General features: G+C 46.7%; 2 long non-coding RNA genes across 8 annotated transcripts in view; one reads left to right on the top strand and one right to left on the bottom strand.

The window, feature by feature from the left end:
- The window catches only part of LOC308197137, a 494,297-nt gene that overhangs the window by 75,950 nt on the left and 399,779 nt on the right, over window positions 1-18,568 (top strand). The gene's annotated exons all lie outside the window — the stretch shown is intronic.
- The window catches only part of LOC308197139, a 391,025-nt gene continuing 376,932 nt past the window's right edge, over window positions 4,476-18,568 (bottom strand). For 2 of the 3 annotated variants that reach the window (XR_013952623.1, XR_013952624.1), the window contains exon 6: window positions 8,265-17,159. This is a non-coding gene — a long non-coding RNA (uncharacterized lncRNA). Of the gene's footprint in view, window positions 5,636-8,264; window positions 17,160-18,568 lie in introns of those variants that run through there. The other variant, XR_013952622.1, reaches the window with a different exon arrangement.

Below are 18,568 nucleotides of genomic sequence, written 5' to 3'. Positions count from 1 at the left end.
ATTATCTGTGAGAGACAGTTAAGACCTCGTTTAGCCATTCATACAAGTCTCGATTTATGGGACAATTGATTGCGCTACCTTTGCACGGTTAGGATACCGCGGCCGTTAAACCTAAGTCACCGGGCAGGCATCACCTTCAATACTTGTTTAATTTGCTGAAGGCTATGTTTTTGGTAAACAGTCGGGCCTTATTAATTTGCCGAGTTCCTTTCACAGATTTTAATCGCTCTTATAGGCGCTCCTGAGTCGGGTTAACAGGGTTAGTTAATACGTGGTCTTGTAGGGGTTTTTGTATCTGTCTAGGTCTGTTAATAATGTTTCTATGTAAGCTTGCGCCGTTAGAGGGGTGTGGCCCTGAGTTACTTATTTTAGCATTAATTCTCCTATATTCATAGGTTGACCTGTTTGTGATAAGGGAATCATCTTATTTTGGTATTTTTAGGTGGTGGAGCTTTGACGCACTCTTTTTTGATGGCTGCTTTAGGGCCCACGGTAGGATCAGTAGTAAGAATTATCCGCTAGTCGAGGTTGTGTCCTTTTTTAATGGAGCTGTCCCTCCATTAAATAGCTCTTAATCATCTCATTAGGGTTCAGGATGTCCGGTAGGGAGGATTAAGGGGGAACTTAGATTCGTTTCACAGGTAACCAGCTATCACCCAGCTCGGTTGGCTTTTCACCTCTACTGACAAGTCATCCCACTCTTTTGCAACAGAGACGGGTTCGCTCTCTTTAACTGCTTGAAAGTAGCTCGCTTGGGTTTCGGGGGGGCAAACTTTAGTTCACTTTGCTTGGTTGTTCTCGCTAAACCATGATGCAAAAGGTACAAGGGTTGATCTTTGCTGTCTGTCGCTTTGATTGTTTCACTGCTATTTCATCTTTCCCTTACGGTACTGGGGTCTCTATCGCGTCTAAGTGTCTTTTCTATCGCCTATACTAAGACTGTAAAATGCTTTAGTTTAATTAGTTTAGTAAATTCTTTAGTTTTGGTGTACTATTTGTGTGGTTGAGCTAGAGGGGGGGCTTCAAGACGATCCGGTCTAGTAGATATCTTTCAGGTGTAAGCTGAGTGCTTTGGTGTTATAGCTACGTCTTGATATTCTAAGTACACCTTCCGGTACACTTACCTTGTTACGACTTACCTCATCTTCAGCGTATTTATGGTATTAGTTATGTGGGATGTGGCTTTTGAGGAGGGTGACGGGCGGTATGTACGTGCCCCAGGGCCGGCTTAAAGTAGGCTCTATTGTCCCACTTTACTGCTAAATCCGCCTTCCAGAAGTGGTTTCACGCTTCTTTCCGTGTGCCCTATGAATAGGGAATGTAGCCCATTTCTTCCACTCCATAGGCTATACCTTGACCTGTCTTATTAGCGGGGTGCTATTGTGTCCACTGTTGTGCTCTCATTCGAGGTGGGCTGGCGACGGCGGTATGTAGGCTGTGTTGGCAAGGGGTGGTTGGGTTAATCGGGGATTATCGATTGTAGAACAGGCTCCTCTAGGTGGGTTTGGGGCACCGCCAAGTCCTTAGAGTTTTAAGCGTTTGTGCTCGTAGTTCTCTGGCGGATACTTCGGTAAAGTAAGTATCAAGATTTAGGGCCAGGCATAGTGGGGTATCTAATCCCAGTTTGGGCCCTGGCTTTCGTGGGTTTAAATCAGTCGTTAGTTCCTAAGATCATCTTAATGGTGTGTTTAGGTGCATCTTGGGCTTATGACAGCTCAGTTGCATTTTGATCTTAGTTAGCTAGGATAGGCATTTTACCACTCTTTACGCCGTGTCAATAGGACGGTTGATTTGGGTTTCTTGTATGACCGCGGTGGCTGGCACAAGATGTACCAACCCTTGAAGTTAGGCTGTTGCTATAACTAAGTCAAGTTTGCACTCATTGCTTAATGTTAATTACTGCTGAATACCCGTGGGGGCGTGGCTTAGCGAGGCGTCTTGGGCTACTACTTGGGTGTGCCTGATACCCGCTCCTCAAGGCCTGTATGGGGGTAGGTGGTCGAGGGCGTTTACACTGGGGCGCGGATACTTGCATGTATATATTTAGCAAAAACCAACCGTAAGGTTAGGACTAAGTCTTTTGTCCGCAGGCATGTTTTATGCCATCTTGGCAACTTCAGTGCCATGCTTTGTGTTAAGCTATGTGGACGGGGGTGTGGTTAGCTGATAGTTGAGTGGTGAGTGAGAGTGAAGTATATGAAATTATTGCTTATGTTTACTATTTTTAGTACTGGAGTTTCTCTAATAAGTTTAAGTTATTTTGTATGTGTTTGTGTGTATATGTACATCGTTCCGATGATGTCATGGAAGGGATGATTAATGGAGTTTTAGAGGTAGTTTGCTGGGATTGGGCGATGAAGGTTTATGCTACATGGTGGTTAGCGAAAGTTTACTGGTTTAGTTTGTGAAGCGCAGGGGTTGCGCTTAATGATTTGTTGTTTTGTGCTATGTCCAACGAGCATTCATCCAATAGCCCCATTTAACCCGGAGGGTGGAGGTAACATTAACTGAATGTGGTCAAAGTGCATCAGTGTCAGGATGATTCCCCATATACGCCAACCGTCTCATCGAGGGACCCTTGAAATATAGGATAGGCCGTGAGGCAGGTGTGTCCAGGCTTAGATTGTGGGACCCCCGAGATCACTGGGAATAGCCACCTGTGAGGTAACCCCGGAAAAAATAAGAGGAACCAGAGGCGCCAAAAAGCTGGAACATGCCGCGATTACGCATTGAGAAGGTGAAAGTACTCACAGATGCCACTTTGAAGGGCAAGGAGGGGTGAGTGAACCCAATGGATGGCCCTGACCGAGGAACCAGAGGCGCAAAAATGTGAGGAGGGCGAGGGGTTTAGGGGGAACGTATGGGCCTGAAGCTAGTCATACCGGACATTATGTGCAACGGGTTGCTGATTTCACGTGAGGAGTACGATTAATAAATCCGTCTGATACGAACTGCATGAGATATGTGGTGGAGAGTTGTTGTTGGAGCATGTCCTGTGAGCATTCATTAAAATGGGGTCTTGTTATGCGCTTGAGTGGAGTTGTATTGGGTGTTGTGGGGTATGGTCCTAGAACATTCATGCCGGGTGGTTTGGTAGGAGTGTGTTTAAGGGTTTAATGGCCGTGTACATGTATGGGTTTAGCACCTGCTTATAAGATAGTCCGTATATAATGTATATTACTGGTACTATAGTATGTATGTATATGGGGTATATAAATTTATGCACGAATATGCATAACCAAATACCCCCGCCTCGGGGGGGGAGGGGGGGGGGGTTAAGCATAATGGCATAGATGGGGTAGAATTATTGGGGGCTTGCGGTTAGTTCCTGTAGTTGAGAACAATGGCGGCTTTTCGAGCCGCAGGCCTCGGGTAGTGTCCGGGCAGGAATAATGACTTATTTTATGTTTTTTTTAGGGATTTGCTTTGCGGTGGGTGTTTTGGGTGTGGCATCGAATCCTTCGCCGTATTATGGGGTTGTTGGTTTGGTGTTAGCGTCTGTGGCGGGGTGCGGGTGGTTGCTGGGCCTTGGGGTTTCGTTCGTGGCTTTAGTGCTGTTTATGGTGTATTTGGGGGGTATGCTGGTGGTGTTTGTTTATTCAGTAGCTTTAGCAGCGGAGCCTTTCCCTGGGGCTTGGGGGGATTGACGGGTGATTGGATGTGCAGTAGCGTTTGTGGCAATTGTTTTTGGGGGGTTGGTGTTTGGGGGGTTTATGGGGGCTTGGAAGTTCGGGGTTTCTACTGTGAATAATGTTGGGGTGTTTGTTGTTCGGTCGGATTTTAGTGGAGTTTCCATGTTTTATTCACATGGGGCAGGGATGTTTTTAGTGGCGGGTTGGGGGCTGTTGTTGACTTTGTTTGTTGTATTGGAGCTTGTGCGGGGGTTGTCGCGGGGTGCTATTCGGGCGGTTTAGGGGTTAGGGTCAGAGAATAGTTTATTGAAAATGCCAGCTTTGGGAGCTGGAGATAAAGGTTTGAGTCCTTTTTTTCTGAGTTTGGGGTACTCTAAGAAGTGGTAAGTCTTCAATCTTTGGTTTACAAGACCAATGTTTTTATAAACTATTAGAGTATTTAGCAGTTGAGTATTTTGTTTTCTAGGGCGCTTGCGGCGGGGAGGAGAAATAGGAGGATAGTGAAGTAGGCGATTGAAGCGAGTTGGCCGATGATGATGAATGGGTGTTCGACGGGTTGGCTTCCTACTCATGTTAGGACGAGGAGGTCGGCGACTAGTACTCAGAATAGGAGCTGGGAGAGTGGTCGGAATGTTATTGCTCGTTGTTTTGATTTGTGCAGGAATGGGATTAGGAATAGGATCAGTACGGAGGCGGCCAGTGCTAATACGCCTCCTAGTTTATTTGGGATTGAACGTAGGATGGCGTAGGCGAATAGGAAGTATCATTCTGGCTTGATGTGTGGTGGGGTTACTAGTGGGTTTGCTGGGGTGAAGTTTTCTGGGTCTCCCAGGAGGTTAACCGCTCATGCTTCTTTCTTATGAGACGTTAGTAAACCAATTACATAGCCTTGTCAAGACTAAATCACAGGTAAAAATCCTGTACATCTCATGTGGCCAACCACTCCCAACTAGGATTCCAAGACGCCTCATCACCCATCATAGAAGAACTCGTTGAATTCCACGACCACGCCCTAATCGTTGCCCTAGCTATCTGCAGCCTAGTTCTCTACCTTTTAGCCCACATACTAACAGAAAAACTCTCGTCCAATGCTGTAGACGCCCAAGAAGTAGAGCTGATCTGGACAATCCTACCTGCTATCGTCCTGGTACTCCTCGCCCTCCCATCCCTACAAATCCTCTACATAATGGACGAAATCGACGAACCAGACCTCACCCTAAAAGCCATCGGCCACCAATGATACTGAAGCTACGAATACACAGACTTCAAAGACCTATCATTCGACTCCTACATAGTGCCCACCCCAGACTTACCCAACGGCCACTTCCGACTGCTAGAAGTTGACCACCGCGTAGTTATCCCAATAGAATCCCCCATCCGCGTGATCATTACTGCAGGAGACGTACTCCACTCCTGAGCAGTCCCAACGCTCGGAGTTAAAACAGACGCAATCCCAGGCCGACTAAACCAAACTTCATTCATTACCACCCGGCCTGGGATTTTTTACGGACAATGCTCAGAAATTTGCGGGGCTAATCACAGCTACATACCCATTGTAGTAGAATCAACCCCACTCCCACATTTCGAGGCCTGATCGTCCCTTCTATCATCATCCTAATCATTAAGAAGCTATGCAACAGCACTAGCCTTTTAAGCTAGCCAAAGAGGGACTTCCCCCTCCTTAATGATATGCCACAGCTTAACCCCGCACCATGATTTTCAATCATAATTATAACCTGATTAACCCTAGCACTCCTCATCCAACCAAAACTACTAGCCTTCACCACAACCAACCCCCCATCAAATAAGACCTCCCTCACTACCAAACCCACACCATGATCCTGACCATGAACCTAAGCTTCTTTGACCAATTTTCCAGCCCCAATCTATTTGGCATCCCCTTAATCCTACTATCCCTACTCTTCCCAGCCCTACTATTCCCGTCCCCAAACAACCGATGAATCAACAACCGCCTTTCTACTATCCAAACATGACTCCTTCACCTAATCACAAAACAACTAATAGTCCCACTCAACAAAAATGGCCACAAATGAGCCATAATATTTACATCCCTAATAATCATACTTCTTACAATCAACCTTCTAGGCCTCCTTCCATATACATTCACCCCAACCACCCAACTATCTATGAACATAGCCCTAGCCTTCCCACTATGGCTCGCCACACTACTAACAGGCATGTTTAACCATGTACGTGCCCCAGGGCCGGCTTAAAGTAGGCTCTATTGTCCCACTTTACTGCTAAATCCGCCTTCCAGAAGTGGTTTCACGCTTCTTTCCGTGTGCCCTATGAATAGGGAATGTAGCCCATTTCTTCCACTCCATAGGCTATACCTTGACCTGTCTTATTAGCGGGGTGCTATTGTGTCCACTGTTGTGCTCTCATTCGAGGTGGGCTGGCGACGGCGGTATGTAGGCTGTGTTGGCAAGGGGTGGTTGGGTTAATCGGGGATTATCGATTGTAGAACAGGCTCCTCTAGGTGGGTTTGGGGCACCGCCAAGTCCTTAGAGTTTTAAGCGTTTGTGCTCGTAGTTCTCTGGCGGATACTTCGGTAAAGTAAGTATCAAGATTTAGGGCCAGGCATAGTGGGGTATCTAATCCCAGTTTGGGCCCTGGCTTTCGTGGGTTTAAATCAGTCGTTAGTTCCTAAGATCATCTTAATGGTGTGTTTAGGTGCATCTTGGGCTTATGACAGCTCAGTTGCATTTTGATCTTAGTTAGCTAGGATAGGCATTTTACCACTCTTTACGCCGTGTCAATAGGACGGTTGATTTGGGTTTCTTGTATGACCGCGGTGGCTGGCACAAGATGTACCAACCCTTGAAGTTAGGCTGTTGCTATAACTAAGTCAAGTTTGCACTCATTGCTTAATGTTAATTACTGCTGAATACCCGTGGGGGCGTGGCTTAGCGAGGCGTCTTGGGCTACTACTTGGGTGTGCCTGATACCCGCTCCTCAAGGCCTGTATGGGGGTAGGTGGTCGAGGGCGTTTACACTGGGGCGCGGATACTTGCATGTATATATTTAGCAAAAACCAACCGTAAGGTTAGGACTAAGTCTTTTGTCCGCAGGCATGTTTTATGCCATCTTGGCAACTTCAGTGCCATGCTTTGTGTTAAGCTATGTGGACGGGGGTGTGGTTAGCTGATAGTTGAGTGGTGAGTGAGAGTGAAGTATATGAAATTATTGCTTGTGTTTACTATTTTTAGTACTGGAGTTTCTCTAAGTCCTAGGACTAGGAGGAAATGGTGTTTCATAGTGTGTAGGCGTCGGGATAGTCCGAGTATCGTCGGGGTATTCCTGCTAGGCCTAGGAAGTGCTGGGGGAAGAACGTTAGGTTTACTCCTGTAAATATTACCCCGAAGTGGGCTTTTGCTCATGTTTGGTGTAGGGTAAACCCAGTGAGTAGTGGGAATCAGTGAGTAAATCCTGCTAGAATGGCAAAGACGGCGCCTATGGATAGGACGTAGTGGAAGTGGGCAACTACGTAGTACGTGTCGTGCAGGGCGATGTCTAGGGAAGAGTTTGCAAGAACGATTCCTGTTAATCCTCCGATGGTAAATAGGAAGATAAATCCTAGAGCTCATAGTATTGGGGGGGGTCTCATTTGATTGTTCCTCCGTGCAGGGTGGCTAGTCAGCTAAATACTTTGATTCCGGTAGGGATGGCAATGATTATAGTGGCTGATGTAAAGTAGGCTCGGGTATCAACGTCTATTCCTACTGTAAACATGTGGTGAGCTCAGACAATGAATCCTAGGAAGCCGATGGATAGTATGGCTCAGACTATTCCCATGTAGCCGAAGGGCTCCTTTTTGCCTGAGTAGTATGTGACTACGTGTGAGATGATTCCGAACCCCGGTAGGATCAGAATATAGACTTCTGGGTGTCCGAAGAATCAGAATAGGTGTTGGTACAGGATTGGGTCTCCTCCTCCAGCGGGGTCGAAGAATGTGGTGTTTAGGTTTCGATCAGTTAGTAATATTGTAATACCGGCGGCGAGTACGGGGAGTGATAGAAGGAGTAGGATGGCGGTAATTAGTACGGATCAGACAAATAGTGGGGTTTGGTATTGTGAGAGTGCGGGGGGTTTTATGTTGATGGCTGTGGTGATAAAGTTGATGGCCCCAAGGATGGAGGAGATACCGGCTAAGTGGAGTGAGAAGATAGCCAGGTCTACTGAAGCTCCGGCGTGGGCAAGGTCACCTGCTAGGGGAGGGTAGACAGTTCAGCCTGTGCCGGCGCCAGCTTCTACAGTGGATGAGGCTAGTAGGAGGAGGAATGATGGGGGGAGGAGTCAAAAGCTTATGTTGTTTATTCGCGGGAATGCTATGTCGGGGGCACCGATTATGAGGGGGACTAATCAGTTGCCGAATCCTCCGATCATGATGGGTATGACTATAAAGAAGCTTATTACAAAGGCGTGAGCGGTAACGATTACATTGTAAATTTGGTCGTCGCCTAGGAGAGTTCCTGGTTGTCCTAGTTCTGCGCGGATTAATAGGCTGAGTGCGGTGCCGACTATTCCTGCTCATGCCCCGAAGATGAGGTACAGGGTGCCAATATCCTTATGGTTAGTGGAAAATAGTCATCGGTTGATGAAGGTGACGGGTAAGATGGCTGAGTGTTGAAGCGTTAGGCTGTAGTCCTTTTTACAGAGGTTTAATTCCTCTTCTTATCGGCTCTGTAGTGAAATTCATGTTGAGTTGCAAGCTCATCGATGCGCACTAGGGTGCGTCAGGGTCTTTGTAGGCAGAAGCCAATTGGTTTAGGCATTTAGCTGTTAACTAGAGTTTTGTGGGATCGAAGCCCATCTGTCTAGGGAGGCTTTAGCTTAATTAAAGCGTCTGACTTGCATTCAGAAGATACAGGTTAATATTCTGTAAGTCTTAATGTGCAGAAACTAAGAGGGTTTAACTCTTATTTAAGGCTTTGAAGGCCTTCGGTTTGGGGTGTTATCCTAAGTTTCTAGACAATGGCATGTATTATTGGGGACAGGGGAAGTAAGAGGATTGATAGTGAGGCAAGGACCGCAGTAGGTGTGCTTGGGGCTTTGCTAGTGTATCATTGTTTTATGTGGTTAGAGGAGTTGGGGGGAAGGGTAATTGTTGAGTGGTATGCGAGGCGTAGGTAGAAGAAGAGGCTGAGCAGTGATAGCATGGCAATTGCCATGGCTGCTGGTGTTATTTCCTGTTTAGTTAGTTCTTGGATGATAAGTCACTTTGGTATAAAGCCTGTTAATGGGGGGAGGCCTGCTAGGGATAAAAGTACTAGTATTAGGGTGGCGTTTAGCACTGGGGTTTTTGTTCATGAGGTTGTGATCATGGATAGGTTAAGGGCTTTGATTTTGTTAAGGGCTAGGAATACGGCTGATGTTATGATTGTGTATAGGTAGAAGGTAAGTAAGGCCAATTTGGGGCTGTAAACTAGGATGATGGCGATTCAGCCTAAGTGGGAGATGGACGAGAAGGCTAGGATTTTGCGTGTTTGTGTTTGGTTCAGTCCTATTCAGCCTCCTAGTGCTGTTGAGGCTAGGGCCATGGCGGTGAGTAGAGCTGGGTCGAGGGATTTGGATGTTAGTAGGAGCAGGGTTAGTGGGGGGAATTTTATGAGGGTCGAGAGTAGCAGGGCTGTTATTAGTGGCGATCCTTGTAGTACTTCTGGGAATCAGAAGTGAAATGGCACTAGGCCCAGTTTAATAGCGATTGCTGCTGTCAGTAGTAGACAGGAGGTTGGGTGGTTTATTTGTGTGATGTCTCATTGGCCGGTGACTCAGGCATTGGTTATGCTAGAGAATAGGACCAGGGCGGAAGCAGCTGCTTGGGTTAGGAAGTATTTCGTTGCGGCTTCTACTGCTCGTGGGTGGTGGGATTTGGCAATTAGGGGAATGATGGCTAGTGTGTTGATCTCCAGTCCTGTCCAGGCCAGAACTCAGTGGTTGCTGGAAATTGTGATTGTGGTGCCCAAGATGAGGCTGAAGGTTATGATTGGGGTCGCGTAAGGGTTCATTAGTAGAGGAGGGGGTTAAACCATCATTTTCGGGGTATGGGCCCGATAGCTTGATTAGCTGACTCTACTAGAAAATAATATAAGGGAAGTATGGAGAATTTTGATTTCTCTTGTGTGGGTTCAATTCCTACTTTTCTAAGGTCAACAGGAAATGAGAGGGCTGTTATACCTCTATGTTCACTTTATCATAGTGACCCTTTGTAGTTCAGGCACATTTCCTTATGTAAGGAGGTAGGCCTGCATAGCAGATAGGTATGCTGATGTGTCAGAGGCACAGAGCTAGTGTGAGGGGTAGGAAGTTTTTTCATAGTAGGTGCATTAGTTGGTCATATCGGAATCGTGGGTATGAAGCTCGGACCCATAAGAAACCAGAAGATAGTAGGAGGACTTTTGTGGCTAGGATGACGGGGAATAGTTCTGTGGGTGGCCCTAGGGCGCTTGGGTTTAGGAATATGATGGCTGTAAGTGTATTTATTAGCATAATGTTCGCATATTCAGCTAGGAAGAATAAGGCGAAGGGTCCTGCGGCGTATTCAACGTTAAACCCTGAGACTAGCTCAGATTCACCCTCTGTGAGGTCAAAAGGAGCTCGGTTTGTCTCTGCTAGGGTGGATACGTATCATATTATTGCTAGGGGTCATGAGGAGAAAATGAAGTATAGAGGCTCCTGTGCGACGGCAAAGGAGCTGAGTGTGTAGCTTCCGCTTAGTATGATTATTGATAGCAGGATTATGGCCAGTGTCACTTCGTATGAAATGGTCTGTGCTACTGCCCGTAGGGCTCCGATTAGTGCGTATTTTGAGTTCGAGGCTCAGCCTGATCATAGGACTGAGTAGACGGCTAGGCTTGACATGGCTATTAGGAAGAGAACTCCGAGGTTTAGATCTGCTAGGGGAAATGGGAGTGGTAGTGGTGCTCAAGTGGTGAGGGCTAGGACAAGGGCTAGTATTGGTATCAGAATGAATAGAAGTGGGGAAGAGGTAGAGGGTCGGATGGGCTCTTTGGTAAATAGTTTCAGTCCGTCCGCAAATGGTTGAAGTAGGCCAAAAGGCCCGACAACGTTAGGGCCTTTGCGGGATTGTATGTAGCTTAGGATTTTCCGTTCTACTAGGGTTAGGAAGGCTACGGCAATCAGGATTGGGATGATGTATAGGAGGGATATAATGAGGCAGCTTAGTGTTGTTATTTGAATCATGGGTGAAGCTAGGGAGAGGATTTGAACCTCTGGGGAAAGGGCTTAAGCCTTCTGCACTTGCCGGGCTCTGCCACTCTAGCTGGTCCTTTTCTAGGATTGAAAGTGGTGGGGGAAGGCCCTCTTCACGGTTTAGTTGGTTTCACTGCTTAGAGGGGGGGGGCGTGCTTGTGGTATTGGCCCCACTTTCCCGGTCCTTTCGTACTGGGGAGAGTGTGTCATAGATAGAAACCGACCTGGATTGCTCCGGTCTGAACTCAGATCACGTAGGACTGTTAATCGTTGAACAAACGAACCCTTAATAGCGGCTGCACCATTAGGATGTCCTGATCCAACATCGAGGTCGTAAACCCCCCTGTCGATATGGGCTCTTGAGGGGGATTGCGCTGTTATCCCTGGGGTAGCTTGGTCCATTAATCAATTATATTGGGTCTGGTCACTGTTAGCACTTTGAGGGGTAGCTCTAGGTAAAGAGGTATGGTCTTGTTTTTGGAGGATTTGTTCTCCTCCAAGGTCGCCCCAACCGAAAAATATCGACCAGGCTCTGCGATGGTAGTGGCCCCAGTGGGGTTGATTGAGGATTCGCGGTGGTCGTTGATTTTTAAGTTCCACAGGGTCTTCTCGTCTTATGTTCACATCCCCGCTTTTGCACGGGGAGATCAATTTCACTGATTATCTGTGAGAGACAGTTAAGACCTCGTTTAGCCATTCATACAAGTCTCGATTTATGGGACAATTGATTGCGCTACCTTTGCACGGTTAGGATACCGCGGCCGTTAAACCTAAGTCACCGGGCAGGCATCACCTTCAATACTTGTTTAATTTGCTGAAGGCTATGTTTTTGGTAAACAGTCGGGCCTTATTAATTTGCCGAGTTCCTTTCACAGATTTTAATCGCTCTTATAGGCGCTCCTGAGTCGGGTTAACAGGGTTAGTTAATACGTGGTCTTGTAGGGGTTTTTGTATCTGTCTAGGTCTGTTAATAATGTTTCTATGTAAGCTTGCGCCGTTAGAGGGGTGTGGCCCTGAGTTACTTATTTTAGCATTAATTCTCCTATATTCATAGGTTGACCTGTTTGTGATAAGGGAATCATCTTATTTTGGTATTTTTAGGTGGTGGAGCTTTGACGCACTCTTTTTTGATGGCTGCTTTAGGGCCCACGGTAGGATCAGTAGTAAGAATTATCCGCTAGTCGAGGTTGTGTCCTTTTTTAATGGAGCTGTCCCTCCATTAAATAGCTCTTAATCATCTCATTAGGGTTCAGGATGTCCGGTAGGGAGGATTAAGGGGGAACTTAGATTCGTTTCACAGGTAACCAGCTATCACCCAGCTCGGTTGGCTTTTCACCTCTACTGACAAGTCATCCCACTCTTTTGCAACAGAGACGGGTTCGCTCTCTTTAACTGCTTGAAAGTAGCTCGCTTGGGTTTCGGGGGGGCAAACTTTAGTTCACTTTGCTTGGTTGTTCTCGCTAAACCATGATGCAAAAGGTACAAGGGTTGATCTTTGCTGTCTGTCGCTTTGATTGTTTCACTGCTATTTCATCTTTCCCTTACGGTACTGGGGTCTCTATCGCATCTAAGTGTCTTTTCTATCGCCTATACTAAGACTGTAAAATGCTTTAGTTTAATTAGTTTAGTAAATTCTTTAGTTTTGGTGTACTATTTGTGTGGTTGAGCTAGAGGGGGGGCTTCAAGACGATCCGGTCTAGTAGATATCTTTCAGGTGTAAGCTGAGTGCTTTGGTGTTATAGCTACGTCTTGATATTCTAAGTACACCTTCCGGTACACTTACCTTGTTACGACTTACCTCATCTTCAGCGTATTTATGGTATTAGTTATGTGGGATGTGGCTTTTGAGGAGGGTGACGGGCGGTATGTACGTGCCCCAGGGCCGGCTTAAAGTAGGCTCTATTGTCCCACTTTACTGCTAAATCCGCCTTCCAGAAGTGGTTTCACGCTTCTTTCCGTGTGCCCTATGAATAGGGAATGTAGCCCATTTCTTCCACTCCATAGGCTATACCTTGACCTGTCTTATTAGCGGGGTGCTATTGTGTCCACTGTTGTGCTCTCATTCGAGGTGGGCTGGCGACGGCGGTATGTAGGCTGTGTTGGCAAGGGGTGGTTGGGTTAATCGGGGATTATCGATTGTAGAACAGGCTCCTCTAGGTGGGTTTGGGGCACCGCCAAGTCCTTAGAGTTTTAAGCGTTTGTGCTCGTAGTTCTCTGGCGGATACTTCGGTAAAGTAAGTATCAAGATTTAGGGCCAGGCACAGTGGGGTATCTAATCCCAGTTTGGGCCCTGGCTTTCGTGGGTTTAAATCAGTCGTTAGTTCCTAAGATCATCTTAATGGTGTGTTTAGGTGCATCTTGGGCTTATGACAGCTCAGTTGCATTTTGATCTTAGTTAGCTAGGATAGGCATTTTACCACTCTTTACGCCGTGTCAATAGGACGGTTGATTTGGGTTTCTTGTATGACCGCGGTGGCTGGCACAAGATTTACCAACCCTTGAAGTTAGGCTGTTGCTATAACTAAGTCAAGTTTGCACTCATTGCTTAATGTTAATTACTGCTGAATACCCGTGGGGGCGTGGCTTAGCGAGGCGTCTTGGGCTACTACTTGGGTGTGCCTGATACCCGCTCCTCAAGGCCTGTATGGGGGTAGGTGGTCGAGGGCGTTTACACTGGGGCGCGGATACTTGCATGTATATATTTAGCAAAAACCAACCGTAAGGTTAGGACTAAGTCTTTTGTCCGCAGGCATGTTTTATGCCATCTTGGCAACTTCAGTGCCATGCTTTGTGTTAAGCTATGTGGACGGGGGTGTGGTTAGCTGATAGTTGAGTGGTGAGTGAGAGTGAAGTATATGAAATTATTGCTTGTGTTTACTATTTTTAGTACTGGAGTTTCTCTAATAAGTTTAAGTTATTTTGTATGTGTTTGTGTGTATATGTACATCGTTCCGATGATGTCATGGAAGGGATGATTAATGGAGTTTTAGAGGTAGTTTGCTGGGATTGGGCGATGAAGGTTTATGCTACATGGTGGTTAGCGAAAGTTTACTGGTTTAGTTTGTGAAGCGCAGGGGTTGCGCTTAATGATTTGTTGTTTTGTGCTATGTCCAACGAGCATTCATCCAATAGCCCCATTTAACCCGGAGGGTGGAGGTAACATTAACTGAATGTGGTCAAAGTGCATCAGTGTCAGGATGATTCCCCATATACGCCAACCGTCTCATCGAGGGACCCTTGAAATATAGGATAGGCCGTGAGGCAGGTGTGTCCAGGCTTAGATTGTGGGACCCCCGAGATCACTGGGAATAGCCACCTGTGAGGTAACCCCGGAAAAAATAAGAGGAACCAGAGGCGCCAAAAAGCTGGAACATGCCGCGATTACGCATTGAGAAGGTGAAAGTACTCACAGATGCCACTTTGAAGGGCAAGGAGGGGTGAGTGAACCCAATGGATGGCCCTGACCGAGGAACCAGAGGCGCAAAAATGTGAGGAGGGCGAGGGGTTTAGGGGGAACGTATGGGCCTGAAGCTAGTCATACCGGACATTATGTGCAACGGGTTGCTGATTTCACGTGAGGAGTACGATTAATAAATCCGTCTGATACGAACTGCATGAGATATGTGGTGGAGAGTTGTTGTTGGAGCATGTCCTGTGAGCATTCATTAAAATGGGGTCTTGTTATGCGCTTGAGTGGAGTTGTATTGGGTGTTGTGGGGTATGGTCCTAGAACATTCATGCCGGGTGGTTTGGTAGGAGTGTGTTTAAGGGTTTAATGGCCGTGTACATGTATGGGTTTAGCACCTGCTTATAAGATAGTCCGTATATAATGTATATTACTGGTACTATAGTATGTATGTATATGGGGTATATAAATTTATGCACGAATATGCATAACCAAATACCCCCGCCTCGGGGGGGGAGGGGGGGGGGGTTAAGCATAATGGCATAGATGGGGTAGAATTATTGGGGGCTTGCGGTTAGTTCCTGTAGTTGAGAACAATGGCGGCTTTTCGAGCCGCAGGCCTCGGGTAGTGTCCGGGCAGGAATAATGACTTATTTTATGTTTTTTTTAGGGATTTGCTTTGCGGTGGGTGTTTTGGGTGTGGCGTCGAATCCTTCGCCGTATTATGGGGTTGTTGGTTTGGTGTTAGCGTCTGTGGCGGGGTGCGGGTGGTTGCTGGGCCTTGGGGTTTCGTTCGTGGCTTTAGTGCTGTTTATGGTGTATTTGGGGGGTATGCTGGTGGTGTTTGTTTATTCAGTAGCTTTAGCAGCGGAGCCTTTCCCTGGGGCTTGGGGGGATTGACGGGTGATTGGATGTGCAGTAGCGTTTGTGGCAATTGTTTTTGGGGGGTTGGTGTTTGGGGGGTTTATGGGGGCTTGGAAGTTCGGGGTTTCTACTGTGAATAATGTTGGGGTGTTTGTTGTTCGGTCGGATTTTAGTGGAGTTTCCATGTTTTATTCACATGGGGCAGGGATGTTTTTAGTGGCGGGTTGGGGGCTGTTGTTGACTTTGTTTGTTGTATTGGAGCTTGTGCGGGGGTTGTCGCGGGGTGCTATTCGGGCGGTTTAGGGGTTAGGGTCAGAGAATAGTTTATTGAAAATGCCAGCTTTGGGAGCTGGAGATAAAGGTTTGAGTCCTTTTTTTCTGAGTTTGGGGTACTCTAAGAAGTGGTAAGTCTTCAATCTTTGGTTTACAAGACCAATGTTTTTATAAACTATTAGAGTATTTAGCAGTTGAGTATTTTGTTTTCTAGGGCGCTTGCGGCGGGGAGGAGAAATAGGAGGATAGTGAAGTAGGCGATTGAAGCGAGTTGGCCGATGATGATGAATGGGTGTTCGACGGGTTGGCTTCCTACTCATGTTAGGACGAGGAGGTCGGCGACTAGTACTCAGAATAGGAGCTGGGAGAGTGGTCGGAATGTTATTGCTCGTTGTTTTGATTTGTGCAGGAATGGGATTAGGAATAGGATCAGTACGGAGGCGGCCAGTGCTAATACGCCTCCTAGTTTATTTGGGATTGAACGTAGGATGGCGTAGGCGAATAGGAAGTATCATTCTGGCTTGATGTGTGGTGGGGTTACTAGCGGGTTTGCTGGGGTGAAGTTTTCTGGGTCTCCCAGGAGGTTAACCGCTCATGCTTCTTTCTTATGAGACGTTAGTAAACCAATTACATAGCCTTGTCAAGACTAAATCACAGGTAAAAATCCTGTACATCTCATGTGGCCAACCACTCCCAACTAGGATTCCAAGACGCCTCATCACCCATCATAGAAGAACTCGTTGAATTCCACGACCACGCCCTAATCGTTGCCCTAGCTATCTGCAGCCTAGTTCTCTACCTTTTAGCCCACATACTAACAGAAAAACTCTCGTCCAATGCTGTAGACGCCCAAGAAGTAGAGCTGATCTGGACAATCCTACCTGCTATCGTCCTGGTACTCCTCGCCCTCCCATCCCTACAAATCCTCTACATAATGGACGAAATCGACGAACCAGACCTCACCCTAAAAGCCATCGGCCACCAATGATACTGAAGCTACGAATACACAGACTTCAAAGACCTATCATTCGACTCCTACATAGTGCCCACCCCAGACTTACCCAACGGCCACTTCCGACTGCTAGAAGTTGACCACCGCGTAGTTATCCCAATAGAATCCCCCATCCGCGTGATCATTACTGCAGGAGACGTACTCCACTCCTGAGCAGTCCCAACGCTCGGAGTTAAAACAGACGCAATCCCAGGCCGACTAAACCAAACTTCATTCATTACCACCCGGCCTGGGATTTTTTACGGACAATGCTCAGAAATTTGCGGGGCTAATCACAGCTACATACCTACTGTAGTAGAATCAACCCCACTCCCACATTTCGAGGCCTGATCGTCCCTTCTATCATCATCCTAATCATTAAGAAGCTATGCAACAGCACTAGCCTTTTAAGCTAGCCAAAGAGGGACTTCCCCCTCCTTAATGATATGCCACAGCTTAACCCCGCACCATGATTTTCAATCATAATTATAACCTGATTAACCCTAGCACTCCTCATCCAACCAAAACTACTAGCCTTCACCACAACCAACCCCCCATCAAATAAGACCTCCCTCACTACCAAACCCACACCATGATCCTGACCATGAACCTAAGCTTCTTTGACCAATTTTCCAGCCCCAATCTATTTGGCATCCCCTTAATCCTACTATCCCTACTCTTCCCAGCCCTACTATTCCCGTCCCCAAACAACCGATGAATCAACAACCGCCTTTCTACTATCCAAACATGACTCCTTCACCTAATCACAAAACAACTAATAGTCCCACTCAACAAAAATGGCCACAAATGAGCCATAATATTTACATCCCTAATAATCATACTTCTTACAATCAACCTTCTAGGCCTCCTTCCATATACATTCACCCCAACCACCCAACTATCTATGAACATAGCCCTAGCCTTCCCACTATGGCTCGCCACACTACTAACAGGCATGTTTAACCATGTACGTGCCCCAGGGCCGGCTTAAAGTAGGCTCTATTGTCCCACTTTACTGCTAAATCCGCCTTCCAGAAGTGGTTTCACGCTTCTTTCCGTGTGCCCTATGAATAGGGAATGTAGCCCATTTCTTCCACTCCATAGGCTATACCTTGACCTGTCTTATTAGCGGGGTGCTATTGTGTCCACTGTTGTGCTCTCATTCGAGGTGGGCTGGCGACGGCGGTATGTAGGCTGTGTTGGCAAGGGGTGGTTGGGTTAATCGGGGATTATCGATTGTAGAACAGGCTCCTCTAGGTGGGTTTGGGGCACCGCCAAGTCCTTAGAGTTTTAAGCGTTTGTGCTCGTAGTTCTCTGGCGGATACTTCGGTAAAGTAAGTATCAAGATTTAGGGCCAGGCATAGTGGGGTATCTAATCCCAGTTTGGGCCCTGGCTTTCGTGGGTTTAAATCAGTCGTTAGTTCCTAAGATCATCTTAATGGTGTGTTTAGGTGCATCTTGGGCTTATGACAGCTCAGTTGCATTTTGATCTTAGTTAGCTAGGATAGGCATTTTACCACTCTTTACGCCGTGTCAATAGGACGGTTGATTTGGGTTTCTTGTATGACCGCGGTGGCTGGCACAAGATTTACCAACCCTTGAAGTTAGGCTGTTGCTATAACTAAGTCAAGTTTGCACTCATTGCTTAATGTTAATTACTGCTGAATACCCGTGGGGGCGTGGTTTAGCGAGGCGTCTTGGGCTACTACTTGGGTGTGCCTGATACCCGCTCCTCAAGGCCTGTATGGGGGTAGGTGGTCGAGGGCGTTTACACTGGGGCGCGGATACTTGCATGTATATATTTAGCAAAAACCAACCGTAAGGTTAGGACTAAGTCTTTTGTCCGCAGGCATGTTTTATGCCATCTTGGCAACTTCAGTGCCATGCTTTGTGTTAAGCTATGTGGACGGGGGTGTGGTTAGCTGATAGTTGAGTGGTGAGTGAGAGTGAAGTATATGAAATTATTGCTTGTGTTTACTATTTTTAGTACTGGAGTTTCTCTAATAAGTTTAAGTTATTTTGTATGTGTTTGTGTGTATATGTACATCGTTCCGATGATGTCATGGAAGGGATGATTAATGGAGTTTTAGAGGTAGTTTGCTGGGATTGGGCGATGAAGGTTTATGCTACATGGTGGTTAGCGAAAGTTTACTGGTTTAGTTTGTGAAG

Source organism: Anser brachyrhynchus (assembly GCF_964034855.1).
Source record: "Anser brachyrhynchus genome assembly, chromosome: 6".
Classification (NCBI taxonomy): domain Eukaryota; kingdom Metazoa; phylum Chordata; class Aves; order Anseriformes; family Anatidae; genus Anser; species Anser brachyrhynchus.
This window is presented reverse-complemented; position numbering and strand designations above follow the sequence as displayed.